Source organism: Schistocerca piceifrons, chromosome 4 (assembly GCF_021461385.2).
Source record: "Schistocerca piceifrons isolate TAMUIC-IGC-003096 chromosome 4, iqSchPice1.1, whole genome shotgun sequence".
Lineage (NCBI taxonomy): Eukaryota > Metazoa > Arthropoda > Insecta > Orthoptera > Acrididae > Schistocerca > Schistocerca piceifrons.
Window position 1 is genome coordinate 259,149,455 of NC_060141.1, and position 18,674 is coordinate 259,168,128.

The 18,674-nt window shown below is 44.9% G+C and overlaps 1 protein-coding gene and 1 non-coding gene across 2 annotated transcripts in view; one reads left to right on the forward strand and one right to left on the reverse strand.

Moving 5' to 3' along the window:
* The window catches only part of LOC124795771 (zinc finger protein 608), a 295,215-nt gene that overhangs the window by 72,635 nt on the left and 203,906 nt on the right, over positions 1-18,674 (forward strand). The gene's annotated exons all lie outside the window — the stretch shown is intronic.
* Trnas-cga lies at positions 13,224-13,298 on the reverse strand. The gene has a single exon. It is a non-coding gene; the product is annotated as a tRNA-Ser (tRNA).

An 18,674-nucleotide genomic window follows, 5' to 3' on the forward strand; every position in this document is an offset into this window, starting at 1 on the left:
AAAAAAAATGCATGAATGTATTGCTTTCGTTTCACTTAAGTGGTCTCTGCTATAGGAAGAAGCAGAAGTCAGACATTCTCTACAGATATTTAGACTGTTTAATCTGGCGTATGAGTAGAGTTAACCAGTCCGCTTCTTTGTTGGAAAAACATTATTGTTTGTTTATGAAATTCATTTTTCTATATCACACGAGAATATGCCTAGTGTTTCTATGCCAAAGATGAAACAATAAGGTTGATACAGTCAGACGTGAATTACTTACATAATGCGTGAGTGTGGCTTTCTCGTCGTGTAACTATTATCGTGTCAAGTTGATTGATGGGCCGTACGGCATGGTACTGCGCTACAGTTCCTTTGCCGATTTGCGATGTCGAAAGATAGCTCGGGACGCATTAGATCTCGTGGCTGCCTTATCTCGCACTTCCAACGGTAGACGTACTCTCGTGTTATCTGGCGGCAAACTGACGCCTCGCGGAATCTCTTCAGTCTGTGTGCGCGCTCCGCTCGGTTTGTGACAGCTTTACATTGCACGTAACGCTTTCGTTTTCTGCATCGTGTCGCGGAGCTGTTGTTAAGTGCCAAGTGTGATCAGCTTCTCCGTCGAGCTGAGGGTCGTGTGGCAGTATCTGTAAATTACATACGCCAGTTCCAGCTGTACAGCTACTCACCAATCAACGCACCAACATCAGCATGGGAAGCGCGTGATGTGCTGCGAGATGTGAGTGCATGGCTTTGTGTTTTTCGACCTTTGTTCTTCCTGGCGTGGTGTGCGGCGTCATCGTTCAGTGTGGATTCCGAATCTGTGTAAAGGAAGTATCGGATTTGCTTTTGGTGTCTTCTGCTGCCATACTGGATTGTTCGACGAGCGACTGCTTTGTGGTTTCACTTAAGACCACAATTGTCTCGGGTTCTTGGCAAGGACTTCCGCAAGCTTACGACGACGTGATTTCTTGTATACTTCCCGCATCGATCTTTCCATAGACACACGAATTTGTACTAACTTTTGCTATTCGACATTTCTGCTCTCTGTTATTGCAGTTGAAAATGGGCAATAGCGTGGAATCAAACATTTTGACAGTCTTGTAAAAGCAAATTTTATTTAGCAAACCGCTAAAAATAACTAAACTTTTTGCAACACAACTGATGCTTGTCTTTGCTAATAACGTCAAAATCAAATCAATGAATCAAGAGGTCACTACAACAAACAAAGTTACTTTAATGCGACTGACAGTCTGATTGTCTTCATTTGAAGAGTGTGCTGTCTCACTATATACATTTAGCTTGCATTTGCTCTTTCGAGATACAGGAAGAATTACCTCTGACTGGTTCTAGAAGTTGGAAACCACCATTGGACCATGCTCGCAGCTTTCGTCTTCTTAGAAACCACTGGAACAGGGAGAATTCTCTGCCCTAACGCAATTTCCGTTCTGTGCATGATAATGACTGGTCCCAACCGTTAATCGAACGACGCTGATAATTCAGCACGTTTTCGAACAGAATTTCGCTTACACGAAGCATTTGCCGGGAGGAACGCTATGTTAACCTCCGTTAAAGATAGAGTGCGGACACTATAACGTGGCAGTCGTCCGCGAGCGTAAACAAATGTGAACTCTGACCGCCCAAGCTGAGAGCCAGGAGAGGGGATCAAGCCCAGCCTCGCCTGGCGCAGGGCTCGCAGCCTACGCTCTTGTTTTGTGCTCTTGCGAAAGCAGAACTGATATAATGGTCATGGGGATCGCCGATCTCTTCTGGGGTTGGAGGCGTCGTACACGAACCAGGTCGTGGTCCAAGATTAGTCTCTTCACTCATTTCAAAATAAGAGAAGAAAACAACGAACAGCGCGGAAAAAAGCCAAATCAGGTACACAAAAGCATTCGGTAACGGCTACAGCGCAGTTTTTGCTGAGATTGGCAGACTGGTAAACGTGGTAGTTCAGTCACGACCTCTACCTTTATCTCACGAAACTATAGAAACCTCCACCTAAAACTACCACATTAGTCTGGATTATAGTAAGACCAACAGAAATCACTCCTTTAACGACTGACAGATTGATGATTATACGACCAGTAACGCCACACTCCATGTTTGCCGTTTCTATTTCATTTATAAATTCATGTCTTTAATTTTTTGTGTGTGTGCATCCGTTAAGTAGCCTCTGTGTCGCGATGTAGGAGGTTCGTCGTCTTCGCTGTTGAATTAGCCACGATGCCGCGAATAAAGCAACTACAGATCTGTAAACTGTGAGTGAGGATTGCGACGAATTGGGACTGGTTTCCGGGCGAGCCCGGCATGGAAATGTATTGGCGTGGTGAGTCGTAGCAGCGTTAATCAGAACGTCGTGCAGCTGCTGACAAAAGCCGCGTGGGAACTTGTCCTAGCCAGCTGCTCTTCTCTATCATCCTCCGTCCTCCGCTGCTAGGTCCGTTAATACCGCTGATACGAGTAGGGCGAGCTATAACTTTTCCTGTGTAGATGCGCCATAATATTTAATTTCATTTTATAAAATTACACAATTGGAAATGAAAATTACGTCTTCCTATTAAATACACAGCACGTATACATCGAAACAATTTGAACGACATTGTTGTGCGTAGTTGCACTGGCCATATCCCAAGAGCGGAATCCACCGCCGGTAAACAGAAACCTTCAGGTGTAGCGTTTCATCGTACGGGTTCAATTAAAGCCGCTGAAATCAGTGAATAATGGTTCAAATGGCTCTGAGCACTATGCGACTTAACTTCTGAGGTCATCAGTCGCCTAGAACTTAGAACTAATTAAACCTAACTAACCTAAGGACATCACACACATCGATGCTTGAGGCAGGATTCGAACCTGCGACCGTAGCGGTCGCTCGGTTCCAGACTGTAGCGCCTAGAACCGCACGGCCACCCCGACCGGCAGTGAATAATGATAAGATCATGAAGATTATATGCCATGAGACGATGTCAGTGAAGCCCGTTCGGAAATGCTGAAACTGAGTTGTAAAGAGCATGTTGTGACAAATATTTGTGGCAAACCTGGACACGCGAACCCGAGTTTCATGCATTTCGCAACGTGTCTCCTTAGTTAACTATATGAGCTGTCACTGATTCGCTCTCATTTCATCCAGCTTCATACATAGATCAAATATTATATGCTACGGTGTTAGACGTGGGCATTGAAGGATTTCCCGCTAGCAGGGGTGACTGACCAACTATAAAACAAAGACGTAACTGCATTTTTAAGATGCTTTGTGAAGAAATAGGAGCTGTGGTGGAATTTTGTTCGGCAAGGAAAAATGGATGAAAATAAAGTTTTCTTTTATATCTGGGAAATTTGCGACTTTCGTCAGAAATCTTAGAATAAATAACAAGTAATTAGGTAGGGAGAAAGTGATCTTTAAATTTTTAGTTACAGTTGTTAATTTGTTTCTTTTTGTAAAGAAATACTTGTTAATGGAACTTCAGTACTGCCGTACCTTTTAACTTATGCTCTTGTTTCAGTTTTTTATAATTTCAGCATGATCAGTCTCACTTTCATTAAAACCAGCTCGCAATTTTCGAAAGTCTTTTTAGTTCTCTTGGACATCGAATTACTGAGCGCCCACTGCGTATTACGTAATCTTCATTGTGGCGTTCCCCCACTAATGCTACTGCCGTATACCCCGTGGGGAATCTGTAGATGTGTTGCTCGGAAATCGTAGATAGAAACATAAGTGACATTGGAAGTGTAAGTCAGGCCGATTGGGGTACTCAGATAGCCTGCTACTTTAGGCGAATGCCCATGAGAAGCAGCAAATAAGAGCTTCGAACAAATTTTTGCTGTCGCTACATGTTTGTTTCGTCTTATGGTGTTCCTAGGTACTTGGAATTTTCTTTAGGCGAGATGTGTTGTTCCCACAAACTGATTCTTATCTGCTGTGATCTGTACGGCCTATAGCGCATCAGGTTTTAGTTTTGGATGAATATAAGCTGGCTTTTCTGAACGTTTGGTGAGACGCATGACGTGGCCGAGCTGGCGCAAGGCGAACTGAAGCACTGTGCGTGGGATGGTGCCCGATCGGGGTTGCATGATGATTTACTTATACGTCGGCGTTAATTACGACTCAGCGCCTTCTGTGCACGGTGAACTCCGCTGCGCTTCCAGACTTAGGAAGACTAGAGCCAACGTGACACATCACGAAGATACCATCGAAAATTTATCGATCATTGTCAAGTGAACTATCAGTATTATATATTTGCGGTAAAGTGTTGGTCGGTGGGGGCTGCCTAATTCATCAGCGGCTGTAGCAGACTTACTTGTGTAACGTTTACTTTCGGGAGGCGTTGTTTGTATGCATAGGGTTGAAATGTAAATGCGTGATAAGACTTAACGTCCATTTCGTGACTCACTCCATCACGTGCTGCAGGGCGTTAATGTATATGTAGCATTTGTTTTTTCCTGGTAAGCGAGTTCAGACAAGACTGCAGTGCGTCTTCCATACCACCATACTTTTGGGGGCTAGTGTGTAGGTGCTGCTCTGTTGCCTCGATTGGTACGCAGTGGTCCCGGCGCAGAGTCCGTGACGGTACTTTGGCATCTTACGTCATGCGCGACGGTGAGGATCCACGTTTATCACCAGATAAGTCTTACGATGTTATCATTGATTTAGTGTAGCTTCTACCACTAACAGATTTCTTTGGACAGGTTGACTGCATTAATCGTGCTTGATATGAAGCGCCAACTGCTATATAGAGTTTCCATCTCTATTCAAGCTATTTGGGGCACCCGTGACAACCGTCAATCGACTTCCCCCATGTGTTAATACAGAATCGGGCACAGTGTTTAACATTAACAAATGTGATCTGCTTCCTTGCTGTGTGAGAACTATTTTCTTTATGTTAGGGTCAGTTGTGGGGAAGAGAAATTGAAGAAATTCATTAGGTATGCAAAAGTTGGCGATAAATGATCGATTTACATTATCTCAAGTGCTGCACTCCACAGTTTTCTTTTTTTAGCAACGTTGCCACAATAGCGCATCTATAAACTAAATTGGAATTTCTGATAAGTTTTTTGACTATTCTCGTTCGTTGAACAAGGGAAACCGAAACATAGCAAAGCAGCAGAGTACATGCAACTGTTGGTACGTTCTATGTCATATGCTACATACTAGAAAGTACTTAAGAATTAACTCGTTTCAAGGTGGGCATAGACATAGTGTGTCCAAAAGGACTCATGGCTCGAATACAGAAAGAGATATCATAAAACAGTGACTGCTCGCCCAACCGCATGTCGTGTGCTTTTTGGGGTCCGTACCTCAGGAACAGTCATACGATTACTTTCTTGTCTGTGTGTCTGTTTGTTCGTCTGTTAAGACCCCTTTTTCTCAAGAACGGGTAGACCTATCTTAAGTGAACAGCCCCTTGGCAGCATACTAAACTTTTGCTCTATATCATTGCAATCAAAAGATACGACCATTTTATGACACATATTTTGATTCTCGAAAACTCGGTCGTCAGATCCCATAGGGTACTTTCCATTGGTCTAGAATCGCGAAATTTGGCAACAAGAAAGGTTTCACAGTACAAGTAAAGGAGAAAAATCTGAAATTGGTGGTTTGTAATTATATTACACGAAAAAAATTTCTTTTGTCGTTTGTTATTCGACTTCAGACTTGCAATTAAAACGTCCTGGAAAGTCTTGGAATCCCTGGGACCGATGTCTTGCGAGTGTCAGTGTCGACAACAGGCAAAAATCGTCAAGTTTCGCGTATCCCAGAATGGATGAACATACATGCGTAATTAACTTTGTACGTAACGTTCAGTGCGTGAGTTCTACTCGCACCTGGCCTTTTTTCTTTTTTTTCCTTTTTTTCTTTTTTTAAGTAAATTCAACGATGGTCTAGAAGAGATTCTGTAGAGCAATAGACGAACCTGTAGTGAGAAACTGGTAGTCAGAGTAAGTTTTCTATTTCCTGCGTAGAACAAGGCGAACTGCGGTGTATAAAAATAAAGGTTAATCGGAGAGTAAATAAAAAAAGAAAAGAAAATGAAATCCCGATAGTGCGAGAAAGCTTGAGAAGCCGTGCTTCATTTGTTGTCGTCCAGAATGCCACAGAACTGCCGGCCGGTGTGGCCTAACGGCTCTAGGCGCTTCAGTCTGGAACCGAGCGACCGCTACGGTCGCAGGTTCGAATCTTGCCTCGGGCATGGATGTGTGTGATGTCCTTAGGTTAGTCAAGTTAAAGTAGTTCTAAGTCCTAGGGGACTGATGACCTCAGATGTTAAGTCCCATAGTGCTCAGGGCCATTTGAACCACAGAACTTGAGGGCCTTGAGAAGAGCAGCTCAGGTGCTGACTTCCGGTCTTACTCTCGGAATATGCAAATCTCCAGTTTGAGAATTTGTAAAATTCGTACGTACACAATGTGTCAATGAGTCTAACTGAACTTTGTGGTATGTGATGTTAAAAATTACTCAGTAGAAAATTCAAAAACTCTGCCCTCTGTCCCAGTATTCGTTTGTTGATACGGGCCTCACTTGCAAGCAAACCATTGCCCGTCAAAGCCGGAGGTGGAGCCCACTGCTTATTAAACGGCTAGTGGCTGCTGCTTCTTAATGCAGTTAATGGAAGCGGGCCTTGGCGTCTAATTTTCCATGCGGACATTAGCCACTTGCCAATGCATTTTTCATCTTCCGGTCTGGTCACAGATCAATGGACGCAAAAGAAAAAAGAATCCACTTGGGGCAGCGCCGTGAGTGTCGTTTTCCGCTCCATCAGTTGTGTTAATCCGCTCGCCCTTTTTTGTCTTGGTGTACGCTCATTACCCGATAATAATCTTCGATATCATTTATTTCCTGTCTGAGACCACGCAGCTAATTGCGCGGCCACCATATAATTGCCGCCGCTTGTAAGGCTGTTGGGTTCGTCGAGAGAGAGAGAGAGAGAGAGAGATTAATTTTAATGTGTCTTTGACCTATTTTACTCATGTAAGTGTATTAAGAATAACTTGTTTACCTTTTGAAACAGTCTTCGTTGTCACCGCAGATCACGCCAATGTTTGATAGTCACACTGAATATTGAAACTGAGTTCATCATGCTGCCTATGGAAGGAGATAGTATTTAGTGAACGTTATTGACGAAACTGAGTGTCTTGCAGAGGATTCTGGGGGGGGGGGGGGGGGGGAACTAGAAGACCGATTGTTGTGCCCTCACTATAGAATGGCGTGTAGTGGTGAAAACTCTACGAAGTGGTTGATTTTTGGAGGGATCAACGATTGGGCAGTGCATTGTAATTTTATGTTCCGAAGTCACGGGTGTCTTACACAGTAGCAATATAGTGCTGTAAATAGCATTATTGAATGCTTCTTTAGTACGTAGTTCGGTTTTTTCTGGATTAGGCAGTTCGTAAAAGTTGGTAACCAGTCACTAGTTACCGATTTTGATTCCCTAATTGATTTAGGATTTGACGATCACCTTTAGTATCTTTACACAATTTCTTTTTTTAGGTGCTTGGAAACGTGCAGCTACGATTGGTACTGACATTTTTGCTTTTTGGCTTTACAAAACTAAAGCGAAATTACTACCCTGATATTATGCCGTAAAGAACGGTCTTTCCGAGAGTGTGCCCGTGCGCATCGCAGCTTTTAGGCGGTAGTGCACGTTTCCGGTATTCATATAATGATCGCAGTGCCCTGCGCGACTTTATATCGAAATTCAAACATTTTCGGCAGTGTCTACACAGCGCGGAGGCGTAAGAATGTTGAATGGAATTGAAGTATCAGTATAAGACACTGAAGATCAGCAGATCAGCATCGAAGACGAAACTGGTTTGACGGAGTAAAATTATTGTTAATCAGTGATTGCTGTAGCTTAACTGAAAAGGATCGTTTGAAGTAGCTACTCTCGACATGCAGTTGACCATTAAACGTTGGAAAGTGGAATGTTCGAAACATCGTTCTGTGGTAGGAGTATCTTGCGTATTCAGTTATTTTTTCTGATAATCCGCAAATCCTTTCCACTATTTTCTCTTGGCATGTGATGGAATCAGGGTCTGCCAGCCGATGTGGCCGAGCGCTTCTAGGCGCTACAGTCAGGAACCGCGCGACCGCTACGGTCGCAGGTTAGAATCCTGCCTCGGGCATGGATGTGTGTGATGTCCTTAGGTTAGTTATGTTTAAGTAGTTCTAAGTTCTAGGGGACTAATGACCTCAGATGTTGAGTCCCGTAGTGTTCAGAGCCATTTTGAATCAGGGTCTTGCGTAGAGCTGTATCCCTGCAAAGCCTTTACATTTGCTTTCAGTGCTTCTTGCAAGTTCTTATCACATTGATAAGATTCGCAGTGCTCATTCAGTATTCCATAGATCAGTTTTAGAGAAATTTGAAAGGAATGTGATGGTTCAAACGGCTCTGAGCACTATGCGACTTAACTGCTGAGGTCATCAGTCGCCTAGAACTTAGAACTAATTAAACCTAACTAACCTAAGGACATCACACACATGCATGCCCGAGGCAGGATTCGAACCTGCGACCGTAGCCGTCGCTCGGTTCCAGACTGTAGCGCCCAGAACCGCACGGCCACTCCGTCCAGCTAAGGTGATGGGAGGGGGAGGGTGGGAGAGAGACGGAGAGAGGGAAAGGGAAAGGGAGAGGGGGAGAGAGAGAGAGAGAGAGAGAGAGAGAGAGAGTAAATGTCCATGGTGGGAAGAATGTACCGTGACGATATAACTTCGTCAAGCAAGCGATTATATTTGTTCGCGCGCTTGCAGGCAGACATACGCGGCTCGCACAGTAATAGACCAAATTAATATGCGCCATGTTTGAAGCAGGGCATCCAGGATCGTGTTGATTGTGGCTAACGAGATCTGTTATTGACACAGGACAGATTGTTTGGTCGATGAAGGGTTTTCTGTGCCGCTGCGGTCAGGCGGTTCGCTTTTGTTCTCTGGTAAACAGCTTGGATCAGAAGCGTTACGCTTCGGCATATAGGTAAAGGGTTCGACTCTAATAGGGTAGTTGTGTGGGCGGTATGTAAAAATATTAATTTGCTACGCTTATTGTCTCGATGTTACGATTTCTAAGGTTTTCTCGGCGTGGCTGATGTTCTGTGATTTATAGCCACGTGGACGATTCCATTTTCGCACACACAGCGACTGCTATACTAGTCGTGTGGTCGAAGTTTAGGCAGCAAACACACCTAAAAGACAATCACTCGCAGCGTCTGAAGAGAACGACTATTTTACTTGTCGAAATGCGCTCACAAATAGGCTTGTCATTTCAAATGGAACCCCGAAAACATACCATCAAGTCAATATATTGCATGGCGAACTACGCGGAACATTGGTCAGCATAATTCATCCTTGATGGTATCGCTTATGTTGAGAATGAGTCACAAGCATTATCATGCCCTCTCCATAAATATTTTTTCGTTTTCTAATTTTTGTATGTGTGCTACCCAACAAGCCTTTTTGCACAGAATCCTAAATTTCGTGACAGATTAAACTGCGTGCCGTGTCGGGATTCGAAGGTGGACTGTCATCCCTGTGGGGAGCTATTTTCGTAGTAAAGGAACTATCCAGGCAGCTTCTCCACATATTCAATGTGCTAGTACCTGTCATCTATTTTTCAAACTCCTTAGAAGCTCTTATCTGTACTCTGAAAAAAAAAAGGATATTGCGCAGCGTCGTTTTAGGGGTTGCATTCAGAATGAATCTTTGTCTCTGCTGCGGAGTGTGCGGTGTAAGTGAGCGTGAAGTCTTTCCGCGATCACAGAAATTTATTTCTAGGGAACAATGCTAGCTTAACTCAAGAAGTTTTTATTTGGATACACTTCCACACTTTACGTTGCACCTCAGTTACAGATATTTGAACCATGCGTAATGTTTCAACGAGATGATGCACTGCCAAACAGAGGATTATGTGTTCGCCAGTACTTGGATGAAATCTTTCCGGACAAATGGGTCGGTAGAGACGGTCCAACACCATGTGCATCACGTTTACGGGATGTAACCTCTCTTGACCTTTTGTGGAATTACGTTAAGGAGAAAGTGTTCAGTTCACCAGTTCCTGATATGCGATTCGTAGGACACTAATGTGAGATGTTCTATAGGCTGTGACGTAAGAGATGCTGGCAAAGACATGAAAAGAAATTAATCGGATAAACGTTCTACGGGCAGCAAATGGAGCACCTGTGAAAGTGTACCCATAAAAAACTATGACTTCAGCTACCAGTTACAAAAAACTGCATAGCAGTATCTAGCACCATAAATCCAAAGTTATAGTAAGAGTAAAATGCTGTGTAAGGTTTTTTTTTCTTTTTATTTGGAACTTTATTGTCTTCCCTGCTAAACCGTAGTGTGTCTGTGTGATCATCGGCACACTTCTGCGACTGCTGATCATACAAGTCAAGGGGCGTTGTGTCTGCATCAACAAGGGACTGGACTGTTCATACTGTACGTTATCAATAATTACTCAAGATAATGCTCAGCACACACCACCACACTGTCTTCTTTTAATATTTGTAGAGATCACAAGCAAACTCATAGTATGCCCAACGGAATGATTTGTACACTCTGACTTTCGAATGCGCGTACACGGTGACTCACGACCTCTGAATTATGAAAACGTTGCAGAGGTGGTGGCCCATATTGCGGTACACACTGGTACCTCCAATACCCAGTAGCACGTCCTCTTGAACTGATGCATCCTGTATTCGTCGTGGCGTACTATCCACAGGTTCATCAAGGCACTGTTGGTCCAGGTTGTCCCACTCCTCAACAGCGATTCGACGTAGATCCCTCAGAGCGGTTGGTGGGTCACGTCGTCCATAAACAGCCCTTTTCAATCTATCCCAGGCATGCTCGATAGGGTTCATGTGTGGAGAACATGCTGGCCACTCTAGCCGAGCGATGTCGTTATCGTGAAGGAAGTCATTCACAAGATGTGCACGATGGGGGCGCGAATTGTCGTCCATAAAGACGAATGCCTCGCCAATATGCTGCCTATATGGTAGCACTATCGGTCGGAGGATAGCATTCACGTATCGTACAGCCGTTACGGCGCCTTCCACGACCACCAGCGGCGTACATCGGCCCCACATAATGCCACTCGAAAACAGCAGGGAACCTCCACCTTGCTACACTCACCGGACAGTGTGTCTAAGGCGATCAGCCTGACCGGGTTGCCTCCAAAGACGTCTCCGACGATTGTCTGGTTGGAGGCATATGCGACACTCATCGGTGAAGAGAACGCGATGCCAATCCTGAGCGGTTCATTCTGTATGTTGTTGGGCCCATTTGTACCGCACTGCATGGTGTCGTGGTTGCAAAGATGAACCTCGAATGGTTCAAATGGCTCTGAGCACTGTGGGACTTAACATCTGAGGTCATCAGTCCCCTAGAACTTAGAACTACTTAAACCTAACTAACCTAAGGACATAACACACATCCATGCCCGAGGCAGGATTCGAACCTGCGACCGTAACGGTCGCGCGGTTTCAGACTGAAGCCCCTAGAACCGCTTGGCCACCCCGGCCGGCTGGTGAACCTCGCCATGGACGTCGGGAGTGAAGCTGCGCATCATGCAGCCTATTGCGCACAGTTTGAGTCGTAACACGACGTCCTGTGGCTGCACGGAAAGCATTATTCAACATGGTGGCGCTGCTGTCGGGGTTCCACCGAGCCATAATCCGTAGGTAGCGGTCATCCACTGCAGTAGTAGCTCTTGGGCAGCCTGAGCGAGGCATGTCATCGACAGTTCCTGTCTCTCTGTATCTCCTCCATGTCCGAACAACATCGCTTTGGTCCTCTCCGAGACGCCTGGACACTTACCTTGTTGAGAGCCCTTCCTGGCACAAAGTAACAATGCGGACGCGATCGAACCGCGGTATTGACCGTCTAGGCATGGTTGGAGTACAGACAACATGAGCCGTGTATCTCCTTCCGGGTGGAATGACTGGCACTGATCGGCTGTCTGACCCCCTCCGTCTAATAGGAGTTGCTCATGCGTGGTTGTTTACATCTTTGGGCGGGTTTAGTGACATCTCTGGACAGTCGCAGGGACTGTGTCTGTGATACAATATCCACAGTCAACATCTATCTTCATGAATTGTGTAAAAGACATAGGAAACGTAACAAGTAGGTGTCTGGAAAGCTACGGTGGACTGCCTACAGCCTGAGACTGGAGCCGCGAGCATGGAGGAATAATGTAGCAGAAGGCATAATATGCCGGCACACTGGTTCCTGAAATTGCCGTTATTTCCGGTTATGTACTTGTGGCTGCGCCGAACACAATACCAAGCGAAAGCTGCCAACATTCGTGTTAGATACCGCGACATGCACCTCCGAGACCGTAGGATCCAGGCTTACGTAAACTGCGAGATACAGGGAGAAGGCGCTGCCTCTGAATAATTAGGACGGAGATTTATGAGCAGGACGTTAAATTTTAAATTTTAATCGTCTGGCCCTTTTACTCTGTGCGTCGCTTGCGTCGCCTAATGGACCGGGGCCTTGACGGCAGCGGCTTGAAGTGCTGCACCTTGGCCTGTGTAGAGATCACATCGCTGTGTCCAGTAGAACCAACATGTCGAGTAGCCCTAGCTTGGAAGCGTGAAAGTGCTGGCGAGGATTATTTACCTACGCCTATTGTAGGTATCTGGTAGTATTCGATGGCTAACTGCATAAGTGTCAGACTATACATCACATTATGGCGTTTAACGGATGGTACTTGGAGTAATTGTGTCATATCTCCCCTTTCTGTTCCATTCGCGAGTGCATTTCACAACAACGGGGAAATCTCCGTATGAGCTCTAATTTGTCCGATTTTCCCGTCCTCGTCATTTCGTGGGATTTGTGTGAGTTGAATTAATTACGGTACCTGACTCTATTTGGAAAGCCAGCTCGATGTACAACTCTCTGTTGTAGCGTCTTGCCATTGGAGTTTGATGAGCATCTGCGTACCGCTCTAAACCAGGGGTGTATATCAAATCAGGTATCAGTGCGGCCAAAGAAGTGAGCATCTATCACACGCTGTGTGGAAAAAAAAAATCCATAAAAATCTCACCTGTAACATGTCAAATTAATTCCGTCTTGCTTTTTGAAAACTAATCATAAGTTCTAAATTACCAAATGTTCAAATGTGTGTGAAATCTTATGGGACTTAACTGCTAAGGTCATCAGTCCCTAAGCTTACACACTATTTAACCTAAATTATCCCAAGGACAAACACACACACACACACTTATGAAACTTCCTGGCACATTAAAACTGTGTGCCGGACCGAGACTCGAACTCGGGACCTTTGCCTTTCGCGGGCAAGTGCTCTACCAACTGAGCTACCCGAGCACCACTCACGCCCCGTCCTCACAGCTGTACTTCTGCCAGTACCTCGTCTCCTACTTTCCAAACTTTACAGTAGCTCTCCTGCGACACACACCTATGCCCGAGGGAGGACTCGAACCTCCGCCGGGACCAGCCGCACAGTCCATGACTGCAGCGTCTGAGACCGCTTGGCTAATCCCGCGCGGCTCTAAATTACCTTTTTGTGCAGTTGTTGCTAAATATATTATCTGCGGCCGCAAACTACCCGAATTTTTCCAATGTGGCACAAGTAAGGTAAAACGCTGTACACACCTGCTCTAAACGAAACAGTGCCGAAACGCCCCACTCTTCGTCCATTCTTTTTCTCTCATATTATTTTACCTGGTAGGAGTTCTACACGGGAGAACATACCCCAGTATCACTCGAGCGAGAGTTCCCCAAGCTCTTACGGGAGAATTAATGTGGTTAGGAGTTTTCCAGCGAACCTCGGCCTGGTACCTGCCCTTTCCGCTACTTCTTTTTTGTGTACTCGATGGTCACACTTGATGTCAAGAGGACGTGAACTTCTAGGTATTCCACAGTTATTGCTGACTTATCGCCAGTGTTATAATGGGATAGTGTCGGTCATTCCGCATGTTTAATAAGGCAGAATGTTTACAACCATACGTGCCTGTACCGAGCTTCCATGCTGCACGGGTATTCCTGCATTTCGCTACAGTTTTATGGCTTTGTGACACCATCACAAACACATCTTGTTACACCTGGAAACGTTCCTATTCGTATCAAAGATTGATCAGGAAAAGATACAGAAACTCCCTTCATGTTAGAGTGTTATATAGTTTAACGAAACAGTGTGCGTTTTGTTGACGTCGATTGTTTGGTGAAGACGTTCGTGACGTATTTGTACAAGACACTTGTGTTTGCAGTGACGAACAGATCCACCTGGTGTGGTTAGCCCAACACTTTCTGACTTTCAAACACTCTCTCTGAAACACTCTGCGCGCGGGGTTTTAGGAGACGTTCTCGATGAGAGAGGTTGGCACTCACTACCCGTTGCTGCACCTACGCCTCTTCAGTTGTGCAAGTGGAACATTTTAGTGACAGGTGTTTTTTCTTATACGTTCGTCTGGAACCGGACAGGCAATGAGCTACAGTGTCGTTACGTAAAGAGCAGAGGGTAAATGTTGTGGTTTGCTGAGTACACACAGAGCAGAAGTTGCGACTCCGGTTTGTGCGTCATTTCCTGAGCGCGCCGCAGAGGGAACAAGTAGGCAGCTGTCCGCATTTCTCCGCAGACAAGTCACATTGATAACGGAATGCTAACCGCAGATTTCACAGGATGTAATGCGTCTTTCTTTATTAGAGTACAGTAAATTATTCAGCGCCCAAACACCAAAGATTGTATTTCTAAGGCATAGGAAGTATTCGGAGCATTTTGAAAAATGTTGTTTTGTTAAGATTGTACGGGCCTAAATTATTGTAGTTAATGTGAATAAAAGTATGAGATACTAGCTCCCACTGAAGCTTGTGCCAACATAAACTTGTAGAAGGGACTGAAAATTTACTCTTTTTCTTGTAGTGTGAGCGCAAGTGACTACAAATGAAGCACACTGGAGCCATCGGTATAAATACCAGATTTGCTGAGCAGTCGATGAGATTTTGAAGATGCTACCTGTTTTTGTTGTAGCTATATTTCGCTTGCATACCTGCCAACAATGTTCTGCGCTTGTCTATATGAAACATTCATATCATCTTCTTATGACTCAGTCTCAAGAAACAAAGACAATATGGATGGCGAATCATTTAATTAAAACATGATAACTGTTTCTGTCGTTATAAACCTTGTTCCCCCTCCTTAATCCGCTTCCAAACAAGGCCATTTGGAGAGACCATTTGGTTTCGAGGAATTACGTCCATCGTAACAGAATATCGAATTTTAAATGTCCTTACCACACGTAGTTTAAAATCTGTTGATTTTCAATTAGAAGGATCGCACTGAAGTTTTCGCCGAAAGCGATTATTAAATGCTCAAGAAGATATCTGAAATGTACGCAGTCACAACATCAGTGAAGACTTTCGTTCCTGACAGAATGCTAAACGTAGATAAGTTACTGAGTCACACTTCACACGCTGTACCGCATTAAAGTACACGATACGCGCTCATACCGGTACGGCACTGCCTGGTAACAGCAACGCTAACTCCACTGAGGGAGGGACCCACTAGTTAGCGTTTGTCGTTCCAGTATGTAACATTTTACGAAACTGAGCTCTGCGATCATGCCAAGAGGACTGCAGGACGCACAGTCCCCACTGCGTCATCATCTGGCTTACGGCGTCATTCGGATGTGGTGTGGAGGGACGTGTGCTCAGCACGTCACTCCCCCGGGTGTTGTCTACGTTCCAGACCTTGGATCCGCCACTTCTCAGCCACGTAGCAACTATGTTGGTGTCGTGAGGCTCCGTGGGCCCCTATCAACAAGGAACAAAAAAAAAAAAAATATCCATGGTTGTACCGGAAATGGAATCCGGGTCCTCGCGTGGCAGTGACACGCGCTGCCCTCTTAGTTACGGACGTGGGCCATATTTCAACATGTGTTGTTATATATTTTGTCACGAAAACATTCACATGCTTATTTAATCATACGTACTTTAGTGTAGATGGTAGGTTTTGCGCTTTGTTTTGGTCTCCGCCCTAAATTGTTACGGGGTGGGGGTCAGCGCGTCTCTATTTAGAACCATACTCTTCAAATCACTGTAAACTGCGTGATATTCGAGGACGTGCTGAAAAGTAATGCCACCAATTTTTTAAAATAAAACAAACTTTATTAACATTCTACATCTGTATTCTTCATGTGTACGTATTTAATTCTCAATGTAGTCACCCTGGCGATGAATACATTTCTCCCAACGAGAGATGAGTTTGTTGATACCGTTGCTATAGGAGGTTTGACTTTGTTCACGGAGACACAACCGCACCTCTGGTTGCACCGCTTCATCACTATCATCGTGAAGTCCTCGAAAGTGTTCTTTAAGATTTGGAAACAGATGGAAATCGGATGGCGCCAAGTCGGGACTGTATGGAGGACGATCGACGACAGTCAACTCAAGGCGTCGGATTGTTGCAGATGTAGCTGCACTCTTGTATGGTCTGGCATTGTCATGCTGAAAGAGAGCGTGGAAACTCGATTGCAGCACGTTGTTTTTCACGCAGCGACGTAGTTACGTTACACACCGCCAAGCAACACGCAACAATTCGTTGCCGTCTAGCGGCAGAGGGCTGCAAATAAAGATGTAAAATGTTGTTTCTTTTATTCAAAAATTCTGAGGCATTACTTTTCAGCACGCTGTCGTATATTCTGCAACGTTTTCTTCCCTTTCAGTTGACGGATGGACCTTCGGGAGAATGACTGCGTGTACGTTGTGCAATCTCTACGGGGTAGATGCATTGTGGACCGAAGAATATTCCTTTTTAGTTGGGTACAAAGTCCTGCAATATTTTACAAAGGAAAACGTGGTCTATCTAGATTATTATGTAATCAACTTAGTCACCGTAGTTACCACGATTTCGGCTTATAATGCCGTTTTCAAGTAATAGCTCATGAAGTGCGCCACAGTGGCATTTCCTGTAATAGGACACTGCTGTCAAGTCATTCTTGCACAAAAACTCCATCCTTTATATTATTATAGGAGTCTTCGTGACTTATGAGAGAATGTAAGTTCGATGTGTACTGTTAGTTCAACGTGAAACGGTCCCAGTACATTCGAGTAGTACCCTAGTATGAACCTAGCAAGTGTTCCGTGTGCATTTCCTTTTCCAGACAATCTGAAGTCGCCCTGCGGCGTGTCAGTGAATCGTAACACGCCGTTTATTTTTCCTACACCTGAACCTATGTGGCCGTTTTACTTCATATCTCTTAGACATTGTTACTCACAAATATTTTTGTGGCATGGCTGACTAGTTGTGATTCATTAATCCTTTAGTGAAAGGATACCACACAACTGTGCCTTTCTGTAACTGAAGAGCTGCTTCCCAGTGTTTGTACCAGGCTTTATTATTTCGTGGTCTTACTGGTTCTTATTAGATAGGTTTACGTGATAGATAACAAAATTGTCTGTTAAAAGTAACCCCAAAAACTGGCTGGATGCTCGGAGGAAGGAGGGTAAGGGCATACCAAAGCCAATACGACCTGTCTAGCAAAGCACTGCGATTTTAAATCCAACACTTGGTTTGGTAACAGTTTTACTTCTTTTAATGAATGATGAACCATTAACATTTATGTGACTTTTTTAACTTTTCACTGAAGTTAGCTTCAGCAAGTTCATTATTTTGGTTGTGCACGTGATAAATAATCCGTCTTATTTCACCACTCCAATCTGAAGCTGATACGCGCATAGTTTGGGCTCCCCATAACACGACTGCATCATCTCCTCGTGCTCTACGTATCTCGTGACCGAGTCACAGAAATATCGGTAGCGATAAATGCCTGTAGAGCGTACACGTTTGAAGAGTTTTCATTTCCAGTAGGAGAAGGAAAGGAAATGAAGCAATGTATCCAGAGGAATTCGGACGCGGCTGGCTGGCTGTGTGGCAGTGTGGTGTGCGGCGGAGCGTGCGGCCAGCAGGGCTACGGCTTACGTGTCCGGCGGGCGCGCCGTAACTAGCGAGATGATAGCGGGGCCACGCCGCGACGGGTCGATGCCGTAATTACAGTGCTGGGCGGCTGCCGGGAAGGAGGAGGGAGGGGGGGGGGGGGGGGGCAGGCTAGGCCCGACAGGAACGCGCTATCTCCACCGCCATCTTAATCACCTGCTCGCTTCTCTGTCCGGACAGCTCAGGCCTAACTGATTTCCTCTTCTTTTTGCATTTCAATGCGAGCTACGGCTTAATCGTAAAATACGAGGCGAGACCTAACGCCACAGTGCTCACCTCCCTCCCTAATACTTTTCGTTAAAAATAGGCGCACTCTCTGACGGCTGCAACTTCTTCAGTGGACGTACGCAAACCAACATTCGTTTGGCTACCCTGCATTCTGTGTACACTGGGAGCCGATGCGGATACACGCTTACATCTAGTGTCTGCGTTTTCGTCTAGTCCAGTGTTTCTTCCACTTCTTGTTCGCGGCTTGCTGTATTACTTTTTCAGACTCCGCCTTGGTGAAGGGTCTGCCTGTAACTTTCTCGTTTTCATCTTTATCGTAGACCTAATATATTTCTTATTTTTATTCAGAAATTAAAACTATATGAACAAGTATTGTTTTTTATTGCCACACAATGTGCATGGTGTTTCAAAATGTATATACGGCTCTTAAGGTTTTGTAGTAATTATTACAACTTATAGTTATAAATAAAAAAGTATTCATGTGAGCACCATTCGTCTCACATCGAGTCGATAGACGAGTCC